The sequence below is a fragment of the Lissotriton vulgaris genome, chromosome 2_1 (genome assembly GCF_964263255.1).
Source record: "Lissotriton vulgaris chromosome 2_1, aLisVul1.2, whole genome shotgun sequence".
Classification (NCBI taxonomy): Eukaryota; Metazoa; Chordata; class Amphibia; order Caudata; family Salamandridae; genus Lissotriton; species Lissotriton vulgaris.
The window spans coordinates 1051503625-1051520670 of NC_141687.1; the positions used below are offsets into that span (position 1 = coordinate 1051503625).

The 17046-nt window shown below is 41.9% G+C and overlaps 1 protein-coding gene across 2 annotated transcripts in view; it reads right to left on the reverse strand.

The window, feature by feature from the left end:
• GALNT13 (polypeptide N-acetylgalactosaminyltransferase 13) overlaps positions 1-17046 on the reverse strand; it is a 1171447-nt gene that overhangs the window by 109011 nt on the left and 1045390 nt on the right. The gene's annotated exons all lie outside the window — the stretch shown is intronic.

The following is a 17046-nucleotide window of genomic DNA, read 5'->3' on the forward strand; positions in this document are numbered from 1 at the left end:
TTCATTTGGACACTGTCCCAAGATCACAATGAAAGTGAATGGGTGTGCATACTTTTTATCATAGACATTGGCACGTCGATAAACCTTATACCTGTGGAAAAATACAATGAACCGTCTCCAGTGCCCAGTTAAACTCTGTTGTAAAGCCAAGGTGTCTAAGTGGGCTGCTTCGATGCCTCTGCAAAGTCACGGTGTATTCATAGCAGCAGTGAAGAATAATAAAACAAAAGTACAACCACCAATTCATGTTCTGCCAGGCACTTCAAGTGCATGTTTACTCAGTTTCAGTACTGCAGCTGATATGTATGTGATTTCTGTAAACTACGTCAATGCCTATCATGAGATAGTAAATCAGTTTCCATCTTTATTTCATGGATTAGGAAGACTTAAAATCCTGATAGTGCAACTTCACATAAATTAGGCTATCTGTTCTGTTGCTTAAAGACATTGTTGGATTGCATTTCATTTACAATAAAAATATTGAGAAAGAACTTGAGATACTTTTAAAGCACAAAGTCATTGAGCGATCAACTGGTCTGGCGACATGAGTATCACCCATAGTGGTAGTGCCAAAAAGCATAGTGGAGGAGCCATGCACACCTGTATTGATATGCGCCAAGTGAACAAGGTGATTGAAAGCGAAAAACATCCAGGCCCGCACATTGCTGACATGATTACGCAGCTAAATTGAGCCAAAGTATTTTCCCGCCTTGATTTGAACAAAGGGTATCTTCAGCTTCAAATTGCAAGTATATTTCTACCATTTTGACTCATGTTGGTTTATTTAGATACAAAAGGCTACGTTTTGGAGTGTCATCAGCACTATTTCAGCTGGGAGACATAATCAAATGGGGAGTGGTATTGCAATATCACACAGACATGCCCAGACGTGGTGCTGCTCCAGGAGAAACACCTGCAGGAAAACACCTACAGCGTATTAGACAGGTGGGGGTACAAACTGGTAATCCACTTAGACTACACTAGAGGTTCCGGGGGGTAGGCATCCCTGTGCATATATCTATTATCCCACTTATGGTGATGAATACATGGTAAGACACACATGGAAGGTATGCAGTACCATCCAGGAGTTGGGAAGACGCTCAACATTATCTCTACCTATATCCCCCCTGAATGCACGAGAAAGTGTTCCAAGATGTGAGCACTCTTGTATTCCATGTCCCAGAGGGTGAGGCATTGATGGGCAGAACGTTTAATGTTGCTCTCTGTGAGACTGAAGACCGCTAGCTCTCCAGATGGACTGGGCCTTCCCAGTGCCCGTTGGCTGACTTCTTGATGGCCCTTTGACTCGCAGAGGTATGGCACACCCATAATCCCACTAAATGCCAGTATACATATCTTTCTGGTGCTCATGGAAGTCTCTTGAGAATTGACTATATATGAAACATGTCAGCCCATAATTAATGGGTCTGCTAGCGTGCAGTTTGTTTTCACTTTGAATAGGCAGATGAGTTTTGAATAAAGTTGACATCTGGCGCACAGGCGTTTCTCAATTTTAAACTTCACGGGGTTGGTTGGTGTTTGTGGTAAACACGAAACACAATCTTTCACTGTTTTTTCTGGACACCTATATTTTTTTTCACACGAGAAAGCTACCAATGATGAGAAATGTGGGCACAACTGGTGAGAATCAACCAGCAAGCTCCTATGGTGCAGCGCAAGTGAAGTGCTATATCGTTTTTTCACAAATTTTTGTTTTCTATACACCTGCTTAAGTTGAGGGTATTGTTATACACAGTGACTTACAGTTTGAAGGTTGTTTTAAATTAAAGTTAGTCAGGCTTAAATGAATCTGGACATTACCTGGAATTTTAAGAAGTGTTATTGGTGGGATATATGAAAAAATTCCCATTTCCTTTCGGAAAGCTATTGAGAGTTAATACCCACGTTGATCAGGTCTTTGTGTCATTGTACTCAGCCCCTGGTACCTAAAGATACCTTGCATATGCACCGGTCTCCATGTTGCCACAGAACAATATTTTGATGAAAGGGAAAGTGCAGTACATTCTGCACAGACCCTTTGGTTTGGTAGGTGTACAAGACAGACATAAAGGGTCATGGCCTCTTGCTGATAGTGGGGCATAAGAAGGAGCAACAGGCTCGCTTAGATAAGTTAGTGGAGGAAATTCAAGAACTGGAGGCTAGACTAGCAGACACAAAATGGGAGGGTTTGCATTGCTAATTAACTTTAAAACAATAGGAAAACCTCGTCATTACCCTAGAGGCAGCTAAGACCTTTACCAGGAATCCCAATGCCGCCTATATAAGGTAGGTGATAGGATAGGGAAACTTCTGGTATGGCTTGATCGAAAGGAGACAGCAGATGGGTGCTGGAACTTCCAACTGCTGAAGGGGAACTGGTGAAGTGTAGAAAGAAAGTAGCACAAACCTTTGGGACTTGTTATACACAGTTGCACTCTCCGGCACTCACCAACACAACTGAAGAATCTCACAAACTATTTTCTGATCCTCCACTATCAGGTCTCTCACTTGTGAACAGAGCAGAACAGGAAATGATTGAAAGTGAGATATTCCAGGTGATCTTCAACCTGACTGACTGACTTCAACCTGAACTCTGGCAAAGCAATTGGTTCTAATGGTGTACCCACGGAATTGTAGAAACTCACAGCCTCTAAAATCACCCTCTTCCTCCTCCCAATGTTCATGGAAAGCCAACAATCAGGCTCTCTACCCATGGAACAGCGACTGTCAATTGTAGTTATCATACATAAGAGTGCAATCCTACCGAGGACAGCTCTTCTTGTAGGGCAATTTCTTTTTTAAATGCAGAAGTTAAGATGCTAGCAAAAAATACAGGCCTCTTAGTTGGACCAAGTAGTCAATACTCATTCATGCCTCTCTCAATCTACATTGATTACACAGAGTCCTTTACCGGGTAGCCGATTAGCATGAAGATGCCCTTGTATTCTCAGTAGACACCGTATGGCTTTCAATACAATCAAGTGCTGTACATATTTGAAGTCCTGATCAAGATTGGCTTCGACCCATGTTTCTTGGCTTGGATACGACTGCTCTATAAAGACCCCCTGGCCCAGGTGCCGGCAAATGGAGGCACATCTCCAGGGTTCCAGGTTCAGGGTGGAACGAGGCAGGGCTGCCCACTTTTCCTGTCAAGCTTTTCTTTAGTCCTGCAGCTCCATGCCACCTGGATTAGGTGTGATCCCTTGCTCAGGGGATTCAGGTGGTCGGGGGACTGGGAGGACAGGTTATCCCTATCTACAGATGCCATTCTTCTGTTCATCTCAAATCCTGTCCGCATACTCGATAGGATCCACCATATACTCACTCTGTCTCACCATTACTGTGGATACAACTTGAAAAAAGCTGTAATCTATCTCCTCCCCGGTTCAGTCCCGTATATCCATAGGGACTGCAGCACTCATATTGTAGACAAAGGGTCTACCTGGGAAAATATGTCACCACAGACCGGGCATCTTCTATGCTTCTAATTTGTCTCCTCCCTGACATGACGGAAAAGGGATGTCCAACACTGGAGAGTCCTGCCCCTTTTGCTGCTAGCAATGGCTGTTCAATTTAAAATGATGACACTAGCTCACTTTCTCTATGTCCTCCAAAATACACCATACCCAATCCCGGCATCCTACTTCCAAGACATCAATAGTCAAACTGTACATTGCTCTGATCAGGTCCCCTGTGAATGGCTACCAAACAGCTAACTCAGGGCTGGTAAGATGGTGGGGTAGCCCTATCCAATATACAAAAGTACTACTGGGCAGCACAACTCGTTGTCATTAATTATTGGGCCCATAGCCCGATGGATGAACCAGTGTATGATATGGATAGGTAAGCCATTCAGCTGGGAGAACACCTCAGGGCCATCTACAGGGAGTCACAGGCTATGTAATTCCTGAGCCCAACAGCAACTACACTAACCCTCTGGTATACCGCATTACATGCTTTAGAATAGCGAGGCAAGATAACACAAGCCACACCCCTATGGGACACAGTGCAGCTACGTACACTGGGGACTCAAAGAGGCTTTGATAAGTGAGAACTCAAGGGCAATTCTAAGGTATGAGACCTTTAGGCACAAGGTGGAGAGATTTAGTTTGCAAATTTACAGACTGAATCTCATTTGTCCTCTAATGAAACCTACTGCTATTTGCAAGTCAGACACACACTACAGATGGAACTATTCAAGGGAGAGGATCTTCCCGAATCATCCCCACTGGAAGAAAGACTATTGACTGATCATAGTCTCAGACTGACAACCTCCCTCAATTATCCTAAACTGATTTATAATTCCTCTGATACCCTGATAAGCTTACAGGAGAGTTGGGAGTGAGACCTGAGTGGTCTGGAGATGATGAGTGATCTGAGGCCTTGGCATCCCCCAATTAGGTAGATATATGATCTAGGTTCCATCTGATCCAACTAAAAATCCTACATAGATGATACTATGCATGCACTATTGTTGTAAAGATTGGGAGAATATCAACAGCATTGTATCAAAGAAACTGTGTCCAAATAAGTAAGTTTTTCACATGACCTGGAGTTGCCTGATAATCCAGTAATACTGGGAATCTGTGAATATTAATGAATACTGTTTGTGGGAGTGACATGGATGCTACAGCAAAGTGGTGCTAATTAAAATATGGGATTGGCCTGACCTTCCCTGTACGGATCAGATATGGATGACGTTGAGCTTTATTGTGGCTAAGTGTAATACTGCACTGTTGTGGAAGGCAGATATGGCACAACAATGAATTGATTGGTAAAAGGACATGGACAGGTGCATGCATGCTGAGAGAGTAGTTTACGAGGGATGGGGATGCCCAAATAAATGGACTAAAATTTAGGGGAAATGGAACAACCATCGGGCCAGATCTGTCCCTCTATTGAAAGTACTGACTTTGATACAGTGTGTCGAGAACATGTGAGCTCAATTGAAGAACTGTCACATGCATGGATGTGGGAGGGAGCGGGATGTATTTGGCGGGCCAAGGGGGATTCTGATTGGTAAGATAATGTTGTGGTGCTACTGTGTTCTTTTCTTTTTCCTTTTGACAATGTCTTTGTTTGCCTTTTATTTTTTCCAATAATAGGAGCTTAAATGAAAAGCCCTGATGACTACTTCTCACACGTGCCATTGCAGTGTCATGGCGCAGCTTCTAAAGTGGCCTAAACTTTATTGTAAAATCCAAAATCCCTGCTGCCATATAAATAGAAAGAATCATTGCTGCCATGAGCATTGACATCGATTTGCTAATACTCAAAGGGGGCGATTTAGTGTCTTGTGAGTTAGAAATAACGGTACTCCTTTTTTTCCTGATGGACTCCGTAGAGCAGCGGTGCAAGTGCATGGGTATAGGGAATAGAATTCATGATGTAGAATGTTCAGTTAATGGTTAAATGCTGAGGAATAAAGACGTGTAATACCAAGTTTCATGCGTGCCGTAATGATTTGCATGTACCCGGGATGGGAGGATGCTACACATTTCATGAATAAACTGTTGATAAAACAATGGTGAGGGCCAGAGATTTTATGTAATTTTGTGGCTGCAGTGCGTGCACCACATAACTATGAATTTAGGATACTCATCATAATATATGCCACATAAAATTTTATAATTTGAAGATATCACAAAAATTTTGTTGAATGCATAAATGGATGAATATCTTACTGTCAAAAAATGTACCACTGAATGTGCATTTTTCTTGCCACAGAATTTAGATAACTTTAACGCAGAATCATAGTGTCTTAGACAATGACAATGGTAAAGTTCCAGAGAGTGGTTGTGGGCTGTCCTTATGATAATGAAACATGTTTTTCAATAGAAACTGTAAACTATTTCCTAATTGCACATTTCCTTTTTAAAAGTTTGTTTCCATAAAACTAAATTTCTGTTAACGAATTAGAGAATGTAATATGTAAGACAAAAAACACTTTTTTATGTCAATTAGGCTCTGCAATCATTATCGTATGACATTTCACCTTTACACTGCAGTTATGTGTGAATGTGTGTTTATTAGTACATTCCTTGAAAATAACATGTTTTACTAGGTTACATTTATTTTCACCCTCATGGCATTAATATATGCTGATCTATATTCTTGTGTTTGAAATATTACTGTTTGTTATGTTTAGTGAAAAACGAAATTTCAGAGCAGTTAGCTCTATAATACTGTTTTAAAAGAACAATTATCGCAAACAATAAGAGCAGAATGACTTGGGTAGCTAAAGAACTGTACAGCGCTCTAGTAAACACAACGATCGTAGACAACATTAAAAGATACTGTGCAGCAGCACAGTGAGCATGATGATTAGGGATTTTCTCCTATTTTGTGCCCATGGCAACAGGCCTTTATAACTTTGCCCTTCAATGTAAGCCAATAACTATTGCTTGAGGATACAGGGCACTGGGGATGGCTAATGAGCTGAGGTGTCAGTCTACATCACTATGCAACAAGACATTGTCTAAATTAGATCTAGCAGACAGATAACAAATAAAACCATATTCTACTCACCTCAAAATTATACTCCCATTTACCTGCAGACTGAAAGGGATAACATACGTCACACGTGAATGAAAACCACAATTTCTACTATTTGAGTGATTCTACTCTTCACATTCTATTAAAACTGTTCGTATGGTTATCAACATTTTTTTTAAATAAATGATTCTCTGTTAGATATGTGTATTCAGGAATCTTATTTGCTGACTTTGTGATGAAGATCATGAAAAAAAAAAACTCTTATCAGTTGTCGGTGTGCAAAGACAAGCGCTCACACACAAATACACAAATGTTTGCTCTGTTTAAAAAACCCTTTAGCATTCTTAAATGTCAACTTCTTCTGCCAGCATATTCCAAAAATATTGCCTTTTTCTGCTGTATTTAAACATAGTGAAGAACAGTGTTGGTCTGGCCTGTCAGACCCACAGGATTAAAAAAAAGCCCACACACTAGTCTAGTAAAACTCGCCCATCAGTCAATGCCGCAGTGCTCAACAGCCCAGTCCTACACTGATGAATGTGCCAAAACTGATGCATGGAAAAAGCTATAAGCATAGGGAGAAACCTTAATTTAGTGGCTGGAAAAGAAATATTAAGGGCCTCATTCGAGTTTGCGGGTCCATCGGACCACCGAACCCGTGGTGGAGGTGCGGTGGCGGCCAGGGACCACCTCATCAGTGGTCCGACCACTGTATTACGAATACAGTGGTTGGACCTCCACAGAACCACCACAACCGCCAGGGATCTGGAATCCCTGATGGTGGCACAGCGGTCTAGGGAAGCAATATGTTTGGGGGTACAGCTGCGGCACAGCCAAGCATATTCCAAGTTTCCCCATCGCCAGTCTTTTTATGGAGGTGAGCCCGCCATTAAAATTCTGGAGGTGGGGAAACAAAGGGGGCCATAGAGGGCCCTCTATTGCCCCTGTGCATGGGGATGAATGCAAGGGGCACAGGCTGGGCATGCACCCCCTTTCCGTCATGGCATGGACTGCACAGTCCATACAGTGCAGGAGCAGCCTTTAGAGCTGCCATTGCAGTACTTTTTTTATAAGCACTGCCGTGGGACAGCCTTGCTGGCTGTCTGACAGACCATGAGAAGTCTTGTAATCTTGCGGACAGCTTTTGCAGTGTGGGAGTGCGGCGATGGCATGGCAGCCTGCCCCCACACCGCCAAAGTAATCAGGCCTTAAGTGACTGATTGCAGCAAAATGTGATACTACAGGGTTTGCAATTTATTGGGTATGAGAAATTGGGTTAATGGTTGTAGAAGATGAAACCCCAATCAGTAGCACTGGCGATGTACAAGTTTGAAGAATTAAGTGAAAATAGCTCCAAAAAGCACAAAGCGTCAACTGTGGATATCTGGTTGCGTTGGACCAGGACAGAGTCACAAGTACAGGTCAAACACGAAGGAGCGCGGGCCACATACAGGGACCCAGTTAGGGCTTCTGAACAAGAGTATCTTAAGTCCTGCCTGCAGAGAGTTGTGAGGTCCTGTTTCAAGGATGCATTGTGCCGCTGAGGTGATGCGTCCGTTCGGAAAATTTTGAGGAGCTGTAACGTAGGGTACTGCGTTATCTTTGAGGATCCCGTCGATGAGGGCTTGCGATGCGAAGTCCAGTATCGAAGATGCATCCCAGAGTTGAGGTGATGAGTTGTTTTCAAATAGTTGCAAGGCAAGAAACTGCATTGTCATCGAGGCTAACATCGATGAGAAATTTACTATGTGAATGACTGTGTCGATGAAGTTACGCATACTAAGGTTCCAGGACTGTGGTGACACCACTTGGCAGGGTAGGACTCACAGATGGTAGAGTCCAGGAGCTGGTTCAAGGTTGTTAGAGCCTTCTATCCCTGAAACTGTAGTCAGGAGCCAGTTAACTAGCCCTTGGAGTCACTTTGGGGTCCTTGGTTCAACAGTTGTAGGTCCAGTCCTTCTCACCCAAACAAGAAGGTAGCAGGTAGCACGTCAGCACAGCAAGGCAGCAGTCCTTCAGAACAGGGTTCAATCAGTCCTTTCATCATTACTAGAGTCATTCTTCCTGGCAGAGTATGCAAAGGTCCAGAAGCGCACTAAGGAGTTGGTGTCTAAGGTCCACTATTTATTCCTGGGCCTTCTTTTGAAGATGGAGAAGCTTGTAGAGAGTTCCCTTTGAATTCCACATGCTTCCTGTCTTCCGTGCTCTGGCTCCACACTACCTACAGGGAGTATGTAGCCTTTTGCTTGGATGCAGGACACAGAGTATCTAAGTGTAAGTAGGGCTGTGCCCAGATGCGCCCTTCCATCGTGGCAGTGATGGCCCATCCAGGCACACCTATGCTCTGTATTGTGTGGCCGTTTAGGAGGAATACACAAAGCCCAACTGCTAGATACCACAAGTCATGTGACTGAGAGACAGGCTGCAGGCACATGGGGCTTAATTATGAGTCTGATGCTCCTGAAGGGCTGCCATCCCCAGTTGATTCTGTGAACTTCCTCTCGATCGGCCAGCCTACTTCGCCTTCATTCCATCCCACTACAGTTAAATGCTTCCCCCGATTTTTCCCATTTCTGTTGGCTCTTTATTCTTCCGGCCTACTTGGTTAATTACTATCCCTGCTTGTCTCCCCTGTGTTCGCTCTTAGATTTAACCTCGTTTTGGACCTTGATACGCAGCGCCGCGGAACAAGATATTCCCACAAGGAGCTTCCCTCCTCCCGACCTGATACTCCGCGCTGCCGTACCCTGCGCCAGCTTACCCTCGAGACATCTAATTTTCCCCTGTCCCGGGTGGGTATTAGATCATGTCCTTCCTTGATGCCTTCTTATCCGCCCTACTCCCTCCCCCTTCCCCACACCAGTAACTTTATCCTTATTTTTCTTTTCCCTGTTTATTAATCTTGTGTACAGGAGTTCCCCCTGAACTTGCGGCCCTTTATAGACCTGCTCATTTCCCGATTAAACCTTCAGGTATGTGCCGCAACTTTAAATTCTCCTTTGCACTTACCTACCGGTTCCATCCCCTAAACCGGGCTACTTGCGCATCCTATATTTCACTCGGTTGAGATCTTTTCAACTATTTCATGGGTGATCTTCTACTGGAACTGGTGATATCTTTATTTCTACCCTTATTTGGGCACATTTTCTGATATATCTTCTCTACTGCTGAATTCAATCATTTGTTTTGTTATTTTCTTTCTATTGCACTGTATGCACCCTTCACTATTGAGTCTACATAGCACCATGTGCTCATACTGATCTTTTTTCCCGGCTATTTTCGGTCTCTCGCTGTTATTTTCGGTTCATTGATTGGTCCTCCCTCCCACCCAGTTACATCCTAGGCCACCTTTGGTCAAAAAGAGAGGCAAAAGTATATTACATTTTGTCCATGTTTATTATTTTAATTGGATCTGTTTATTCATACACAGATACCCCCACTTTTGTCATTCCATCGGTTTGTGCCCTGATGAAGGTTAGACCTCGATGAGGTCACACACTGAAACGTACGCCGGCACCACGAACCTACTTGGCGAAACCTACATGATCTATTGTTTTCCCTAATATCGTTATTGTTACTTATTATGGAGAGAATTTATTGTTTATTTTTATATTCCTTTCTGTATCTACCAGCAACTATCCCATTTCTTCTTTTTTGATTATTATCCGACCCCCAGGTATTCACCCCTCTTTGACAGCCCCCAGAATTTCTGGTTCCTTGAATGAGTGTACCTCTGTAATAGGTGGAAGTCTGTGAATGAATGAATGAGAGTGACTGTGATTGCTTGAATGTCATTTTATTGTGTGAGGTATTATTAATTTAATTCTGATTGTATTTTGTGATTGAATGTCTCACAATGTTTGAATTATGTTTCTAAATGAATTCTGATTCAAACAAATCTATATACTTATAATCCTTTGCTTTGGTGTTTACCTATTGTCTCCTGGGAGGGAGACCGTTTGTATCAAGTGACTTTACAAGCACCCATTGATCGAATACAGGTGGATTTCTTTTTGGTTTATTGTACCATACCAAAGTATCATCCAGCAGCCTCTGTATGTAGGTGCCACAATTGTTTGAAAATCAATAAACCGATTTAAACTATACATCTAATTCATGCATAAATGAAGTAAAAGAATTGTGTGAAACTTGCAGACCATAAGGGATTCTTGCAATAATAACTAGGTCATCCACATACAAATAAATTGGGATGGCGTGCTTTCCAATTTGCTGCATATCTTTTAATTTTAAGCCAAAGATGATTATACAACCCATTGATAGAAATAAAAAACAATGAAGGATCTAAAATACAACCCTACACCATAGTTGGAGCTTATTAATGATGAGCACTCCCTGTTTGGGCTGTAACATGCCTTTTCCGACGTTCCCCATTGTACCCGACTGAGCAATGGCACAAGGGCCTTCTTCACCTCCAAATTTTCCATTAGCAAACATAACTTAGATCAATTTATAGTATGAAAAGCAGAGTAGATATCCATACAACCAAATGTATGGCACCTCTTCAGGCTTTGATATAGTTCTCAATTAGAAGAAAAGACTGAGAGATAGATCTACTGTGCCAACACCAGGGTGGAATTTATATTGGACATCTGGTGATAAATTGTGTTATTTGGCCCATACTTCAAGTCTGAAAAGACAGATAGTACCTAAGTTTTTGGTGGTCAACACCAGTAAAGGAGTTGGATGATAACAAGTAGGTTGGCTCCTGACCCTTTCTTTGAAGACAGGAACAATTACTGCTTCCTTCCAAGACCCTATAATTGGGCTAATGGACATTTCTCTCTCCACATTTATTATTATTGATGACCATAGTGGAATGTTCAATTTGAAGACAACCATCAAGACTCCATTGTCCTTGTGCCTTCCTGGTAGGACCCCTTTTAATTGCCATTATAATCTCTTTAATATCTATAGAATGGCTTAGTAATAATGCTGCTTCAGCAAGTCTGTTGAGCCATACGTGACACCTGGGATACACTTGAAAGGATGCCAAGACAATTCCTGTGGAATCCCTTACTGGTAGCTGAAGGACTTTGCTTTTGGCCTACCAGATATCTGACTCTGTTTTTTTGTGGGTATAGGGCCTGCTTTGAACCAAACTTTAGTGTTAAATATGGGAGGATACTGGAATTGCCATAGTGCACCCCCACACAACTCCAGGCATCAGAGCTCAGGTTTAGTGGGTTGAAGACTTTCAACATCATGGATTTACCCTGACACATTACATCTTGGGCCTGTTTGCAGTAAAGTAAACAGAAACTACTGCAAAAGTAGGAAAATAAAAACTGGTGAATTTTTACCCCATTGGTTGGCAAGGGAAGTGAGTCACCCCCAAGCATAATCTAGTGCCAGACATAAATGTGATATCTCCGGGCGCCCTCTTCAGAGCACTTCCTACAAAAGCAGAATATCAGAAGAGAACTGGACCTGCTGTCTGTGACCTGAGACGAGCCCTCTTGGATCCAGGACAAAGAAGTTAACTTCAAGGCACAGTTGACTGGCCTCCTGTGTGGTTACACAAAGACAACAAACTGAAGGAGATCTTTTGCTAGAAGTATCGAGCCGGCCATTGTCAACTGGACCTGCACTGGACCCTGCTATTAGGCTCTGACTGACAGCCTGTGAGCCTCTAAGTGCCTCCACTGAGGTCCTGGGGCAATTAGCAGTTCACTCCTGTCGATGATTGGAACTTAAAAGGCATTAGGCTTGATTCACAAATTGCACTTTGTAGTACATTTTGTAGTACTACTAAACGTATTACATGGTATATGTTTTTCCTATACTTACATGGCTTAATTCACCCCCCAGTATAGATTTTAGTAGTAAATGTGGGAGGGAAACAGGGAAGTGGGTTGGAAAAGAGGGAGCCTCACTACTTAAGCGGATGGGTTTAGGGAGTATCAAGAGGAGTTGAGGAAGGGGCAGGGAAGGAGACATGTAACTTACACTTTTGTAGTTAGTTTACTACAAAGTGTAAACATACTCAAAGGTGTAACTTCTTTTTGTGAAGCTGACCCTTAGCAAGAGAGTGAAAGGGCAAACCTGGCTGGTGTATCTGACCTATGCTCCATCGGTTCAGCCTCAACTTTGCGCCTAGATCCTGGTCTTCGTTGACCATTGATTATCATTGACACTTTGTGTTTTTGGAGCTATTTCAACCTACATTTTTTAAATACATGTCTCTGGTTCCCCTTATTGTATGTCTGACATTTCAGTGTCATTTTGTTTGTTATATTTTACTCTAGCTTTATAATGTGGTTTGTCATTTTGTATTGCTTTACATTTTGACTTTATTACTTTTTCAGTTCTTCAAAAGTACTTAACGCATTACCCAAGGTTAATATAGTGAAATCGAAGGTTCATTCGGAGGATTCCTTGAAGTCGGTGTTTAAATGGCCAAAGTAATAATGTAATTCTTTACAATATTCATTAGGCGGGCATTTTGCAACCCTGTAAATGGACAATTTGTAATGGGATGTATTAGTACATAGCTCGGCTCACAAATTAATTTCCCATTCGCAAACCTTTCAGTGTGCAAATCGCAAATTCCTGGTTTTCAAATGGGAATGATACATGTGGCCCAAATTGATTCTGACGGATAATATTGTTCCATATTTCTCATGTAAATGTATCTATTTATTTACAGAATTATAGGATTTTGTGCAATGGCTGATTGCACTGTATTAGAGCAAAAGGTCCTCAAAACATGCCACATTTTTTTTATAAATAAATAATTTCAATCTAGAAACAGACAATGAATAGTCATAACAACATATAAGGAGTGCTACCATCTATTCCGTAGAGCTCTACAGTCAAAGAGATCGGTCACTTTGGTATAATGAACATTATACAGTGCTGATGGTATGTACCCATAGCATTCTAGCATTCCATATTGAATTTTGTCCTGTTATCACATTGTGCTAATTAGATCTTAGTGCTGTAAAATGTGACATTCTATTGTCAGGATAAAGATGAAATAATAAGTCTGCTATTTATGAACAGGGCAAGAGGCTCTCAGAGACCCCTTACTGACTACATACAAATATTTTTGGGCTCCTTCTTCCACCACTAAATAACTACCTCAGGCATATAGAACCAGATGTAGGGGTTAGTTCAGAGTTTGGCAGATGGATTACTCCACCACAACGCAGTGGATATTCCATCCTCATTATTACAATTGCTTTATATTCTAAGGCACTTGTAATAAGGTGGACAGGATATCCATCATCTTGTGGCAGAGTAACCCAACCACCAAACTCTAAATCAGACCTTTAAGCTTGCCCAGAAAGGGGATGGTTGGTAACAAAGCTGTCTGTGATGACTATGAGGCAAATACGCTAGCCTTTATAGAACTATCACATGAGGAGATAGCAAAACTGGGACACTAATTTAGACACAAACTCAGTTTTCAAATACTTTTTATAACAATTCAGACATACACAGATCTTCTCTATTTTTTTTTAAATAAGCATTGAAAGAATGTAGCATTAGGTATGTCTAACCCCTTTACTGTGGCTGAATCAGTCACACTCATATCTACTAGTGATAATCAATCATCACACAATTTGGGAGGTTATCTTACATTCATCAACATGTACATCATGGATTATGCATTATGGAACTCCAGATCTTCTGCCCTGCAGGATGAACATTACCTTCTCAGATAAACAAAAAAAGTAGTCCTTTCTAGTCACACTGCTGCCTATTACTCTACCGGCATCAAACCTTTTTGCCTCCACACTGCATCAGTACTCTATCTCTCCTGAGCCCATACGGTTTGAAGGTTTTTTCTAGCTGCACAGGCAACTTACAAATGAACAAGAACAGAGCAAAACTTAAATAACAATGCTGAGGTGGTTATAATACCTAAAATACAATACGAGAGATTGAGGGGGAAGATGGCGGCCGAGTAGGAAGCTCGGTCGGAGAGCTCCCGGAGCACCCGTGATTCACCGCAGCGGTAGTTGGAAAAAGCTCCAGCAAAACGTACAGCAGAGAAATGAGATGCACGGAGTAATAAACGGTGCATAACAGCGATCTAATTCATAAACAAACAAGCGTTCAAGACGGTATTTCTTTCTACCTCCTACCTATCTGCGGAGTGTGCCCTGGTATGGTGTTTTTCTTCGGACTCCCCCCTCTCTCGTTGAACTGTGGAGAGAAGGGTGAGGCTTGGTGTTCCACGCGCGGCGCCTTGGAGGTGGAGGGCGCACTTTCTGACCTGGTTTTCCTGAGGGCTGTCGGCGGAGCGGACGAGAACCACAGAGCGGGTGAGGCGGAGAAGAGTCCCGGAACTCGCATCGTGGCTGAGACAGGTACTGGGAAGTGGAACGCTGCGAGGAGAGCGAAGTCGCGCTGCCGCCGTGCCTCCGGAAGACTGAGATTTCAGTTCCGGGGCACGAGCGGTAGAGTCAGGGAACAGCAGCGGCTGTTCGAACAAGTCAGCAGGGCAAAGTCTGTCCCGATAGCGGGTGGGCTGAGAGACATATCGGTTAGCACGACGGGGCAGAAGAGTGCCTGTAGGAATACGTCAGGACACATAAAAGAGTATAAGGGGGCAGGATTGAAAAGACTAAATCACGAATACGAGGGAAAAGAAACAAACAATATTTTCAAAGCGGAGAGTGTCTGGATATTGGATAACCTGCCTTACATAGCTCAACAAACTAACATATGTTATAAGACAGGCTATAACTCTAGCAGTCTCAACAGTCAGCTTTGTCAATATTTTCTGTTCTGTCAGACATACAAACATTTTCAACCTTGCCAATTCTCAATCGCAAAAGAGAAAAACTCCACAAACAATCAGCATATGAGTAAAATCACAAAATCAACACAGGAGGAAACAGAGGAGAAAACGCCTCAAGACTTAAAAAATCTTCTAAAAAACCAAGTTAAATCCAAACTCGAAGTAGAATCAGAACCCCTGCAATCAGAAAGTCAGCCTAACGCAGTGAAATCCTTCTATTGTCTGCGTAATAGAAAGTTTTTGAGTCAGGAGCAATTTCCGAAAGGTATTACTCCGAGAGTGAGCAGGAAAAAACAAAAAACCACACTCAGAGGCTACCTAAAGAATAATTTAGAGAAGGAGGATAACAAATTGGAGTCTATACAGAGATCTAAAGTAAAAATAAAAGTTACTCCTTCTCTTAGGTCTTACTTCAAAATTCAGCAACAAGGGCTGAACTCTGAACCTTTTAGCTCCTTACAAGCACAAAATACCTCGGAAGTTTTGGGAAGTGAGAAGGAGGAAACAACTAAACCTACAGATGCCCATTCCTTCAGAAAAGAGAAACAACGAGCAGTCCCTCTCCTAGCTGGAAAACCGAGCTCAGGTAGCGTAAAGAAAGGGAGAAAACCTCGAACTAAGAAAAAGAATTTGGTAGAAAACATACGTTTGGAAGAAATCTGGAAAATTAAAGGAAGCAGTACAGAAGAGGGAACGGAAGTTCATATGGCGGAGGGGGGTGCTGATTCCTCTGCTGCAGCAGCAGCAAATACAACTGCAAATATAACTGAAGAGGTTGAAGATAAAGAAGATGATGACTCAAGATCTGTAGAATATAACAAGGATACAACAAAAACCCATACAGACGAACTTCTTGAAAAAATATGGGTAGAAATGAAAGAGAAATTCTCCATTTCAGAATCAAAACAAAATAAAATACAGGAGGTTTGCGAGAAATTGGACAGCAAGCTAAATGCACTAGGAGACAGAGTTACGGCAGTAGAAAATGAAGTCGTAGGTTTAGACAAAAGGGTGGAGAAAAACAGGAAGGAAATAAACTCCTTAAGATTAGAAAACAAAACCATAAATGAAAAACTGGAATCCTTAGAAAATCAAGCAAGGAAAAACAACATAAGGATTCTAAATGTGCCGGAGAATCAAGAGGGTAAGGATGTAAAAGCATTTGTAGTGGCACTTTTGGTAGAACATTTCCCATGGGCAGACAAAGGGATTCTAGATGAGGATATACAGAGAGTACACAGAGATCCTTATGGAAAGAGCAAAGAAAGGAAAACCCCTAGAAAGATCCTAGTCAATTTCAAAACGTACATGCTGAAGGATAGGATCTTGGGAGAGGCATTGAAAAAAGGAACATACAACAAAGATAGTTGGAATTTTAAAATAAGATCTGATATGTCAAAAGCCTCTCAGACCAGACAATGGGAACTGGGAAATCTAATGTCTGAATTGCAACAACTAGGTGCCACGGTGCAGATGAAATTTCCACCGTCATTACGCATTATGTGGAGGAATAAAATGCGTAATCTAAGAGAACCTGAAGAGGTGAAAAACTTGATAGAGCTAATCAGAGATCAAGTACGCTCAGAGGAACCTCTGAGTTAAATGTCCACATACAATCTTACAGATAGCTTTATAACCTTATACAATCTTACACAAATTTAAATTAAAAAAAATAATAAAAAAATAAATAAAAAAAAGTATAAGGAGAAACAGGTATAATCTAAATCACACTCAAGGGCAAGGTATATAATAAATATGAAGGAGCTATAAACCAACCAATT